The 13,858-nt window shown below is 49.6% G+C and overlaps 1 non-coding gene across 1 annotated transcript; it reads left to right on the forward strand.

Moving 5' to 3' along the window:
• Positions 1–758: 758 nt before the first annotated feature.
• On the forward strand, positions 759–10,924 carry LOC123761396 (uncharacterized). Its single transcript, XR_011229378.1, has 5 exons — positions 759–937; positions 4,350–5,708; positions 8,089–8,199; positions 9,436–9,520; positions 9,677–10,924. It is a non-coding gene; the product is annotated as an uncharacterized protein (transcript).
• Positions 10,925–13,858: the final 2,934 nt, after the last annotated feature.

A 13,858-nucleotide genomic window follows, 5' to 3' on the forward strand; every position in this document is an offset into this window, starting at 1 on the left:
ACATGTGACACCGTTACAAACATGTTATTATAGGGATGCTGACAACTCTGCTTCAGCAAAAGGTATTTTCCCACCCTTAACCACACCCTTGACCCCAAGATCCTGTGCAGCCAATCACAGTTGACCTTGACCCCTCCCCACCCCCCCCTTCCCTCAGCGAATCACGTACAATCCTCCAAAGGTCATATTTACTTAATGCATCATGTTTGGTACGCATCCATACATATACAGCTGTATCAAGTCTGAGGACAAGTGTGTATTTTATTTCACCCCCCAAAAAAACATTTGAACTAATAAGACAGGTGAGGGCAGACACCCACACACACCTGAGACCACTACCCTGTGCTTGCTCAAACAGCTTAGTTGCTCACACGCTAATAAGAAGGTACAGATAACGGTACACTAACGCCAGTGGCCGCGTTAGGGTTATCACCTTCACGGCTCCTGAGGTAGTGGTTAACAGTCGTAGTTACTGCGAGTGTCTTATCTTCCTCCTTGTGAGCTGTTTACCACCGTGGCTAGCCTGTGTTCTGGGGCTTGTATAGTGGATAGTGTGGCGTGGATAGTGTGGCGTGGATAGTGTGGCGTGGATAGTGTGGCGTGGATAGTGCAGCGTGGATAGTGAGCCGTGTACAGGGTGTAGAGAGCATGGACAGTAACCTCAGGCGACCGTCATATGCTGCTACCGTCACTCACTCTCAACACTCCCGTCAACCCCCCCCCCCCCCCTGTCATATCTTCCTTCCTGTATTCCGTGGACAGATGCGGGCATGGAGAGCGGGTGGTGCCGCGGGCGTGGGCGGTGCGGGCGTGGGTGGTGTTCCCGGGAGACGCGGCAGGCGGGCGTACAACTGGTGCTGCTGTGTGTAGCATCCTGCTCCTGGACTCTCCTGCTCATCTCCCTCACCCTCACCTCAACCACCACACCAGCCCACAGGTAAGCCGGCTCCTGAACTTCTAAGCAACAGCGAGCCAGCCACGGGTTCCAGCATCCCCTCCAGCAATAACAAAGCTATGTATGTTATAAATTTATAATCTTCCAGTGTCTTCCAGGCGAGAGTGGACATAGCAAATAATTACGAACTGGAAACAGGTGATTAATACTCTTTATAATAGAATTGTAGTGACTATATTTTTTGTATAATAAAAGGAGTATTTGTGCAATTTTCAGGACAACATGGAAGCCAGGAGCTGAAGCTGCTCACTTGTGCATGTATATATATATGACTAGATGGTTATCTTGAGGTTATCTTGAGATTACCTTGAGATGATTCCGGGGCTTAGCGTCCCCGCGGCCCGGTCCTCGACCAGGCTTCCTTTATGTTACACAGCCCCCCAGAAAGCAGCCCGTAGCAGCTGTCTAACTCCCAGGTACTTATTTACTGCTAGGTGAACAGGGACATCAGGGTGAAAGAAAGCGCTGTTCACTGAGACGTCAGGCCCCTTGAACAGACCTATGATGACCGAGATTCTCTCAATAAAATTTACGTTATCACAAGGCTACTGGGGATCATTTATGCCCAGACGCGAACATGGCTCCACTCACCGGGTCAGGTAATGCTTATACTCACAGCCACTGTACACACCAGATACACACAGAATACACAGCCACTATACACACCAGATACACACAGAATACACGGCCACTATACACAGCAGATACACACAGAATACACAGCCACTATACACAGCAGATACACACAGAATACACAGCCACTATACACACCAGATACACACAGAATACACAGCCACTATACACACCAGATACACACAGAATACACAGCCACTATACACAGCAGATACACACAGAATACACAGCCACTATACACAGCAGATACACACAGAATACACAGCCACTATACACAGCAGATACACACAGAATACACAGCCACTATACACAGCAGATACACACAGAATACACAGCCACTATACACACCAGATACACACAGAATACACAGCCACTATACACAGCAGATACACACAGAATACACAGCCACTATACACAGCAGATACACACAGAATACACAGCCACTATACACACCAGATACACACAGAATGCACAGCCACTATACACACCAGATACACACAGAATACACAGCCACTATACACACCAGATACACACAGAATACACAGCCACTATACACAGCAGATACACACAGAATACACAGCCACTATACACACCAGATACACACAGAATACACAGCCACTATACACAGCAGATACACACAGAATACACAGCCACTATACACAGCAGATACACACAGAATACACAGCCACTATACACACCAGATACACACAGAATACACAGCCACTATACACAGCAGATACACACAGAATACACAGCCACTATGCACACCAGATGCACACAGAATACACAGCCACTATACACAGCAGATACACACAGAATACACAGCCACTATACACACCAGATACACAGAATACACAGCCACTATACACACCAGATACACACAGAATACACAGCCACTATACACAGCAGATACACACAGAATACACAGCCACTATACACACCAGATACACACAGAATACACAGCCACTATACACACCAGATACACACAGAATACACAGCCACTATACACAGCAGATACACACAGAATACACAGCCACTATACACAGCAGATACACACAGAATACACAGCCACTATACACACCAGATGCACACAGAATACACAGCCACTATACACAGCAGATACACACAGAATACACAGCCACTATACACACCAGATACACACAGAATACACAGCCACTATACACAGCAGATACACACAGAATACACAGCCACTATACACACCAGATACACACAGAATACACGGCCACTATACACAGCAGATACACACAGAATACACAGCCACTATACACAGCAGATACACACAGAATACACAGCCACTATACACACCAGATACACACAGAATACACAGCCACTATACACAGCAGATACACACAGAATACACAGCCACTATACACACCAGATACACACAGAATACACAGCCACTATACACACCAGATACACACAGAATACACAGCCACTATACACAGCAGATACACACAGAATACACAGCCACTATACACACCAGATACACACAGAATACACAGCCACTATACACAGCAGATACACACAGAATACACAGCCACTATACACACCAGATACACACAGAATACACAGCCACTATACACACCAGATACACACAGAATACACAGCCACTATACACAGCAGATACACACAGAATACACAGCCACTATACACAGCAGATACACACAGAATACACAGCCACTATACACAGCAGATACACACAGAATACACAGCCACTATACACACCAGATACACAGCCACTATACACAGCAGATACACACAGAATACACAGCCACTATACACACCAGATACACACAGAATACACAGCCACTATACACAGCAGATACACACAGAATACACAGCCACTATACACACCAGATACACACAGAATACACAGCCACTATACACACCAGATACACACAGAATACACAGCCACTATACACAGCAGATACACCCAGAATACACAGCCACTATACACAGCAGATACACACAGAATACACAGCCACTATACACAGCAGATACACACAGAATACACAGCCACTATACACAGCAGATACACACAGAATACACAGCCACTATACACAGCAGATACACCCAGAATACACAGCCACTATACACAGCAGATACACACAGAATACACAGCCACTATACACAGCAGATACACCCAGAATACACAGCCACTATACACACTAAATACACCCAGAATCAAACCATCAACTTCAACAAACCTCACATTAAGTATATTTAATGTGTGACCACAACAACAACCTCAGCTGGCAGCTACGAATCAACACCGAGACGGATGAGTTCACTCTCAATGTAACATAATAGTTTACCCCTACAACACAAATGGAAAAAATATAGAAAAGGTTATATTTCAGCAAATAATAAAGACCCTCCAGCAAGATGATGATGATAATACAAGCCGTTGATGCCACCTTGAAGTTACTCTGAGATGGTTCCTAGGATCAATGTCCCCGCGGCCCGATCTCTGACCATCCTTGTAAACAAAAAACATGAATCAGCGATCCACCATTTTAGTAAACTCAGCACAATATGAAATATGTTTCTGACAGCCGTCTTATCTATTCAGTTAAATGTACAGTTACGTGAAGATAACTTTTAAGTCACTTCCAGTCTCCTTGGTCAGTTGTGGCTCAGGAGGAGCAGAATGGTGTTGCGGTCTGCTGCAGGATCGAACTATAGATGATATAACCAAAATACTTGATTATAAATGGTTTAATTTTTCTTTGCCCTGCAGGCAGGTGGTGGAGGTTGTTGGTGGGTCAGGGCCCCAGTGGTCGGGGGGCAGTGCCGGGGCCTGCGAGGAGTGCCTGGCCAGACGAGGGCCCCCACACTCCTACTGGAGGGTGTTCGAGAGGCCGCTGCGGCAGGTGGTGGCCGCCCTCACCCGCCTGGACCGCCCCCTGGCGCCACCTGCCTTCCGCGCTCACCTCCTCGGCACCAGAACCTTACTGCGTCACCTGGCTTCCGTCCTGCACCTGCGGGTCATGGACGGTGCTGACGGCGGCACCGACAGACGGGAGACAGAGGCGGCGGTGCTGGCGGCGCCGGGGCAGCCACACGGACGGCTGGCGTGCCCGGAGCGCTTCCTAGGGCTCCAAAGTGGGTTACCCGCGCTACGCGCAAGGCTTCTCCCGCGTCAACTGTTCCGCTCTGGCGCTGAAGGAGGCGGTGACGGCCGTGGTGTGGGACGTCGACCACGGCCGCCTCGCCGGCCTCCTCTCGGACTTCAGGCGGATATACCCGGGTGTGTCCGTGGCGGTGGTGGCGGCGGGCGCCACGCCGGGGCTGCGGGCCCAGCCGCCCACGCCCTCACTGGCGCACGCAATAACCAGAATTTTGAGTGGCGTGACGACGCCGTACGTGCTCCTCGCTCCGCGTCTGTCCCAGTTGAGTGGACACGCGCGTCTGGAGAGACTGTTGTGGGTGGCCGAGTGGGCGGGGGTGTGGGCGGTGGGCGGCTCGGTGAGGGGCGTGGACGGGCGGTGGCGAGCCGGATGTGTCCAGGCGGTGGAGGGGGGCGGGCAGCTGGCGTACGGGAGGGGTTACGACGCCTCGGTGTACGAGTGCCAGCTGTGCCACACGCTGGAGGGCCCGCTGGTCATGCGCACCGCCGCCCTCGCCGCCCTCAAGTGGCCCAGCCACACCTCGCCCGACCACCTCCTCCTCCCGGAGCTCTTCCTGGAGGCTCACGCCGGCGCCGCCCCTCACCAGCACGCCGCAGCCGCGTGCCCGGACGCCATGTTCCTGCAGGCGACGCTGGAGCCGCCGTGGGAGGTGGCGGCGTCGCCCCGCCACCGCCAGAGGGAGCTGCGGCGGGTGGCGGCGCTGTGGCGGCCGCTGGCCAGGCGGCGCCACCTGGCCCGCCTTCACCTGCCCTCAGGGGTCACCATCAACTACCCCTGTGACTACCTCCCGGCCGCCCGCCCACTGTACCCCGCGCCCATCACGCCCACAGACACCACCAGCCTGGCGGCGTGGGCGTGCGAGGGGCGGGAGCTGGCCACTATACTGTCAGCACTGGTGCGGGCGTGTGACTCCCTGCAGGTGAAGTGCTTCCTGCGGGACCCTACGGTATCAGGTGAGTCTTGGCCACGCCCTCAGGTGTCACCATCACCCTCCCTCCCTCCCTCAGGTGTCACCATCACCCTCCCTCCCTCCCTCAGGTGTCACCATCACCCTCCCTCCCTCCCTCAGGTGTCACCATCACCCTCCCTCCCTACCTCAGGTGTCACAATCACCCTCCCTCCCTCAGGTGTCACCATCACCCTCCCTCCCTCCCTCAGGTGTCACAATCACCCTCCCTCCCTACCTCAGGTGTCACCATCACCCTCCCTCCCTCAGGTGTCACCATCACCCTCCCTCCCTCCCTCAGGTGTCACAATCACCCTCCCTCCCTCAGGTGTCACCATCACCCTCCCTCCCTACCTCAGGTGTCACCATCACCCTCCCTCCCTCAGGTGTCACCATCACCCTCCCTCCCTCCCTCAGGTGTCACCATCACCCTCCCTCCATCCCTCAGGTGTCACAATCACCCTCCCTCCCTCCCTCAGGTGTCACAATCACCCTCCCTCCCTCAGGTGTCACCATCACCCTCCCTCCCTCCCTCCCTCCCTCAGGAGTCACCATCACCCTCCCTCAGGTGTCACCATCACCCTCCCTCCCTCCCTCCCTCAGGTGTCACCATCACCCTCCCTCAGGTGTCACCATCACCCTCCCTCAGGTGTCACCATCACCCTCCTTCCTCCCTCACAACCACCACAATCATCTGGTCAAATTTAAATCAAATTTTTGTTCTTATATACAACGTTAATATTAAATGGTAATAATTTATCAACTTCATAAAGGGTCATCATGAAATAGCAGAATTAGTGTTCTTTTCCCGTCATGTTTCGTTTAATTCTTCGTACATCATTACGGTTAATAAGTGTACAGCTGGCGCGCCAGAACACATCGTCTAGTTCCCTCATACCTTCGTTCACACTTCGCCTCTATGGCGCCTCCTCAGTCACTCATACGAAATGAAATAACTTGATCCAAAACTAACTAAAAAAAAATTAATTATAATTTATGCAACACCGACCCCACCAAAGACAAATAAATAAAATAAATAAATCGATTCACGTGAATATATATATATATATATATATATATATATATATATATATATATATATATATATATATATATATATATATATATATATGTCGTACCTAGTAGCCAGAACGCACTTCTCGGCCTACTATGCAAGGCCCGATTTGCCTAATAATCAAAGTTTTCATGAATTAATTGCTTTTCGACTACCTAACCTAACCTAACTTTTTCGGCTACCTAACCTAACCTAACCTATAAAGATAGGTTAGGTTAGGTTAGGTAGGGTTGGTTAGGTTCGGTCATATATCTACGTTAATTTTAACTCCAATAAAAAAAAATTGACCTCATACATAATGAAATGGGTAGCTTTATCATTTCATAAGAAAAAAATTATAGAAAATATATTAATTCATGAAAACTTGGCTTATTAGGCAAATCGGGCCTTGCATTGTAGGCTGAGAAGTGAGTTCTGGCTACTAGGTACGACATATATATATATATATATATATATATATATATATATATATATATATATATATATATATATATATATATATATATCTTCATCATTACAATCTTAGTGAAGATGGAGTCTTTTCCTTAGAGAGACTGGAATGGTTTGTATGATTTGCCATTTCATGGATTGGGCTGAGGCTCGACCGTAATCTTCCCGTGACCATCCCCAACCCAACACCAGTCACCCTGCATAGTTTGGTGAGACTTGCCTCTAGCGTCAGTCCTCGAACAGAGACATTCTCTCCTATAGATATATACAGAGAAGAACAACACCGTTTGTTGCTCTATTAGATCACCGATTATATATCCTTCCCGCCGTCACTATCTCCTTCCTTTATCTGTCACCTCATTCTCATCTCTCTCCATCCTTTCTCCCTTTTACCTTCCCTCCAACATTCTCTCACGTTCCTCTTCCACTTTTCTCCCCCACTGTTACAGTCTCCATTCCATCTCTCCCACATCCACTGTCCTTGCCAGAGCGTGTCTCGCCCCACCAACACCGTCTAGACAGGTGAGGATGCTGTCAGGTGGGGGGAGGGTGACGGAAAATGGCGCCGTGTCGCGTAAACACATTAATCACACTCCTACGCCAAGCTAACAGCGCCGGGGAATGGTTCTCGCGTCACCCCGGGAAGGATTGAGCGCGGGCCACTCTCCTCTACCCCCGCTGGTCGCGGTGGCGGGGCTCCGGCCACGGTAGCTGTGCTCACGGTGCTCACAATGAGGCGCTCACGGGTCAAGTGACATGAGGACCGGTGTTACCCGTGACGCAGCCCTGAGTGACGCGTGACGCAGCCCTGAGTGACCCGTGACGCAGTCCCGAGTGACGCGAGCCAGATGTAACTGTTCATCTTGCTGGTTTTCAGGAGCGGTGTGGGAGTTGGAGGGGAGGACGGTGGAGCTAGGGGTGGGCTCCGGGGAGGTGCTGCCCAGTATCCTGCACGTCGCTAACATGTCCCACTACGGTACCTCCCTCGGTCAGTGTCTCAGTCTCTCTCTCTCTCTTTCTCTCTCTCTCTCATTATTTAGTAGTAAGCAAATGTTTTCCTTCATTTTATATTATATCGTATAGTTATGATTATTAATATGATGCTCACCACGACACACTCCACCACGACACACTCCTCCACGACCCACTCCTCCACGACACACTCCTCCACGACACATCCCTCCACGACACACTCCTCCACGACACATCCCTCCACGACACACTCCACCACGACACACTCCTCCACGACACACTCCACCACGACACACTCCACCACGACACACTCCTCCACGACCCACTCCTCCACGACACACTCCTCCACGACACATCCCTCCACGACACACTCCTCCACGACACATCCCTCCACGACACACTCCACCACGACACACTCCTCCACGACACATCCCTCCACGACACACTCCTCCACGACACATCCCTCCACGACACACTCCTCCACGACACATCCCTCCACGACACACTCCACCACGACACACTCCTCCACGACACACTCCTCCACGACACACTCCACCACGACACACTCCACCACGACACACTCCACCACGACACACTCCACCACGACACACTCCTCCACGACACACTCCACCACGACACACTCCTCCACGACACACTCCTCCACGACACACTCCTCCACGACACACTCCACCACGACACACTCCACCACGACACACTCCTCCACGACACACTCCACCACGTCACACTCCTCCACGACACACTCCTCCACGACACACTCCACCACGACACACTCCACCACGATACACTCCTCCACGACACATCCCTCCACGACACACTCCTCCACGACACATCCCTCCACGACACACTCCACCACGACACACTCCTCCACGACACACTCCACCACGACACACTCCACCACGACACACTCCACCACGACACACCCCTCCACGACACACTCCTCCACGACACACTCCTCCACGACACACTCCTCCAAGACACACTCCTCCACGACACACTCCACCACGACACACTCCTCCACGACACACCCCTCCACGACACACTCCTCCACGACACACTCCTCCACGACACACTCCTCCACGACACACTCCTCCACGACACACTCCACCACGACACACTCCTCCACGACACACCCCTCCACGACACACTCCACCACGACACACTCCTCCACGACACACTCTTCCACGACACACGGTGTAGCCATTAACTCTGTGCATTATATCCCCTGTTTCAGAGGGAGGAGGTCTGCGGGTGGAGGGCAGGTGGTGGGCGGTGACCATTACGCCCACACAACACCCTTCCCACGCCCACTGGTCCAGGTAAGACTCCCACGCCCACCTGCCCAGGTACACACACTCGTATATTCTTGTATTAAATGCAAATATAGCCACCGTGATTACGGAAAGATGTACAGGTTTCGTTAAGTGGCTGTTCAAATGATGACTCCTACGCCAGACTCATTTTTTTTCTTGTAGGGTGGAGGTGGTGGCGGAGGTGTGGGTGTGGGCGGCGCTGCCGACCGCGGAAGATATGGGCGTGCGGGCGGACGCCCTCCCACACACGCTGGACATTCTGGATACCTCGGAGGTCGAGGCCATGGCTCTGCTCACCTCTCCAAGATGTGCTCAGGGGCGCAGCTCCCACCTCGCCCTCAGCTCACCCTAACCCCACCCTTCTAAGGTCGTCTTTACCCACCCTTTACGACGTCTTAAATTGGCCCCCTTAGCTCGTCTTGAACTACCTCTTAAACCCTGTTGACCTCCATTTTATATCTGAATGACACCTTAGATAATCCTTAACTACTCTTTAGAGCTAAATTGCCATTTTGAGGTCAACTGTTACCCCTATTAGGTTACCCCTAAGGTCACCTATTGCCCCAATTTGGTCACCAATTACCCATATTAGATCACTAGTTAGGTTACATTTTGAACTTATCTTAAGAATTTTTGGTAATATTTAAAGCGCTCTAAAATTACCTTATACAAATATAACTTCCAATTGTTCCCATAACTTAGTCCTGTACTGACCTAAGCTGACCCCAAGCTGGCTCCTGCTGACCCCAAGCTGATCAATCTGACCCCAAGCTGATCAAGCTGACCCCAAGTTGATCAAGCTGACCCCAAGCTGATCAAGCTGACCCCAAGCTGATCAAGCTGACCCCAAGTTGATCAAGCTGACCCCAAGCTGATCAAGCTGACCCCAAGCTGGCTCCTGCTGACCCCAAGCTGATCAATCTGACCCCAAGCTGATCAAGCTGACCCCCAAGCTGATCAAGCTGACCCCCAAGCTGATCAAGCTGACCCCAAGCTGATCAAGCTGACCCCAAGCTGATCAAGCTGACCCCAAGCTGATCAAACTGACCCCAAGCTGATCAATCTGATCAAGCTGACCCCCAAGCTGATCAAGCTGATCAAGCTGACCCCAAGCAGACCCCCAAGCTGATCAAGCTGACCCCCAAGCTGATCAAGCTGACCCCAATGTGATCAAGCGTATGAAGGGCGTCAACAAAGAGGACGTCCAGTGTCAGACGTCACTACATTCACTTCTCTATGCAAGCCGTTGAAGCGTGTGTGTGTGTGTGTGTCCAGGTGGTGGTGGTCACGCTGCCCCACACTACACCAAGCTTCTTATTCCGTCAAGGAGTGCGTCAAGGGGCTGCGTTTATGCTTAAGCTTTGTACTTGGGAGAATTTGTTCAGTATTTTATTACCTTAAAAGCCTAAGATTGTAAACAACACAAATATATATATATATATATAAATATATATATATATATATATATATATATATATATATATATATATATATATATATATATATATATATATGTGTAAATATACATTTACATGCACTAATATATAAATATAAGTCAAGTATATCATTGTAGTACATTTGTAATTGGCAAAGTGTACATAAAGTGTAGAATATATTAATTCATAATTATATGTTAATATAGCACAAACGGTTTAAATCAATGATTCAAGACGAATCTTTTTCTATTTTTAGTTACGTTTTCATTCACTTGAAAAGTTGAAAATTTAACCCTCCAAAGTTCCTTGTACCATTAAAGGCCTGACGCTTAAAAACGCGTTTTCTTAACGCTTGTCAACATTATCAAAGTAAGAGTTCAAGTGGATACAAGTTTTGTTTGATGAAGATTACCGTGCCACCGAGAGGTGGCACGGGCATGAATAGCCCCGTGATACAAGTTTTTGAGCAGCCGGGAATGAGGGGAGGGTGAAGCACTTATGATAATGATGACAAGGGTCAATGAAACGCATCTGTAAGAGTCAGCCATAATAATATTTGCAAAATTAACTTTGGTGAGTTACTTTTTCAACTACCTTCTCAAGTGTAAAAAAACCTTAAGAAAAATAGAGAAGATTCGTCCAGAATCATTGATCTCACCTTCCTGCCATATTCAATAATGTATTTCAACTAAATATAGTTGGGGGACTAACTATAGTATAGTGAAATTTGTCTGATATATAATGAGAGAGAGAGAGAGAGAGAGAGAGAGAGAGAGAGAGAGAGAGAGAGAGAGAGAGAGAGAGAGAGAGAGAGAGAGACAGAGAGAGAGAGACAGAGAGAGAGAGAGAGAGAGAGAAAGAGAGAGAGAGCGAGAGAGAGAGCGAGAGAGAGAGCGAGAGAGAGAAACAGAGAGACAGAGAGAGAGAGACAGAGAGAGAGAGAGAGAGAAAGAGAGAGAGAGCGAGAGAGAGAGCGAGAGAGAGAGCGAGAGAGAGAAACAGAGAGACAGAGACAGAGTAAGAACAGGAGAAAGTTACAGTCAAAATTGCAGGTATTCCCTGTGGACGGAGCGGGTCATGGACCTTTCCTCAGACCCCCAGAGCACGTCCTAGTGGTGTGGTGGAGGTCGTAGTGGTGTGGTGGAGGTCGTGGTGGTGTGGTGGAGGTCGTAGTGGTGTGGTGGAGGTCGTGGTGGTGTGGTGGAGGTCGTGGTGGTGTGGTGGAGGTCGTAGTGGTGTGGTGGAGGTCGTGGTGGTGTGGTGGAGGTCGTAGCAGTGTGTGGTACAAACAAAAGCTATTCAATATCTAGTGAGCTTTATTTTTACCACTTACTGACATTTTCCTGCTAATGGAGCAAGGCGTTTAGATGGTCATGGCACCTGCAAATGACCATGGCAACTGTAGATGGTCATGGCAACTGTAGATGGTCATGGCACCTGTTGATGGCCATGGCACCTGTAGATGGCTCTGGCACCTGTAGATGACTCTGGCACCTGTAGATGACCATGGCAACTGTAGATGGCCATGGCATCTGTAGATGGCTCTGGCACCTGTAGATGACTCTGGCACTTGTTGATGGCCATGGCACCTGTAGATGGCCATGGCACCTGTAGATGGCTCTGGCACCTGTAGATGGCCATGGCACCTGTTGATGGCCATGGCACCTGTAGATGACCATGGCACCTGTAGATGGCTCTGGCACCTGTAGATGGCTCTGGCACCTGTTGATGGCCATGGCACCTGTAGATGGCTCTGGCACCTGTTGATGGCAATGGCAACTGTAGATGGACATGGCACCTGTAAATGGCTCTGGCACCTGTAGATGGCCATGGCACCTGTAGATGGCTCTGGCACCTGTAGATGACTCTGGCACCTGTAGATGACCATGGCAACTGTAGATGGCCATGGCAACTGTAGATGGCCATGGCACCTGTAGATGGCCATGGCACCTGTAGATGGCCATGGCACCTGTAGATGGGCATGGCAACTGTAGATGGCCATGGCACCTGTAGATGGGCATGGCAACTGTAGATGTCCATGGCACCTGTAGATGGCCATGGCAACTGTAGATGGCCATGGCAACTGTAGATGGCCATGGCACCTGTAGATGGCCATGGCAACTGTAGATGGCCATGTCAACTGTAGATGGCCATGGCACCTGTAGATGGCCATGGCAACTGTAGATGGCCATGGCAACTGTAGATGGCCATGGCAACTGTAGATGGCAATGGTAACTGTAAATGGCCATGGCACCTGTAGATGGCCATGGCAACTGTAGATGGCCATGGCTACTGTAGATGGCCATGGCACCTGTAGATGGCTCTGGCACTAGTAGATGGCTCTGGCACCTGTAAATGGCTCTGGCACCTGTAGATGGCTCTGGCACCTGTAGATGGCCATGGCAACTGTAGATGGCCATGGCAACTGTAGATGGCCATGGCAACTGTAGATGGCCATGGCACCTGTAGATGGCTCTGGCATCTGTAGATGGCTCTGGCACCTGTAGATGGCCATGGCAACTGTAGATGACCACCAGATGACAGCAGCGTCGCAATCAGAGACATATGTTATCTATATGACATGTTATCTATATGACATGATATCTATATGACATGTTATCTATATGACATGTTATCTATATGACATGATATCTATATGACATGTTATCTATATGACATGTTATCTATATGACATGATATCTATATGACATGATATCTATATGACATGATATCTATATGACATGATATCTATATGACATGTTATCTATATGACATGTTATCTATATGACATGTTATCTATATGACATGTTATCTATATGACATGATATCTATATGACATGATATCTATATGACATGTTATCTATATGACATGTTATCTATATGACATGATATCTATATGACATGATAT

The sequence above is a fragment of the Procambarus clarkii genome, chromosome 22, assembly GCF_040958095.1.
Source record: "Procambarus clarkii isolate CNS0578487 chromosome 22, FALCON_Pclarkii_2.0, whole genome shotgun sequence".
NCBI lineage: Eukaryota > Metazoa > Arthropoda > Malacostraca > Decapoda > Cambaridae > Procambarus > Procambarus clarkii.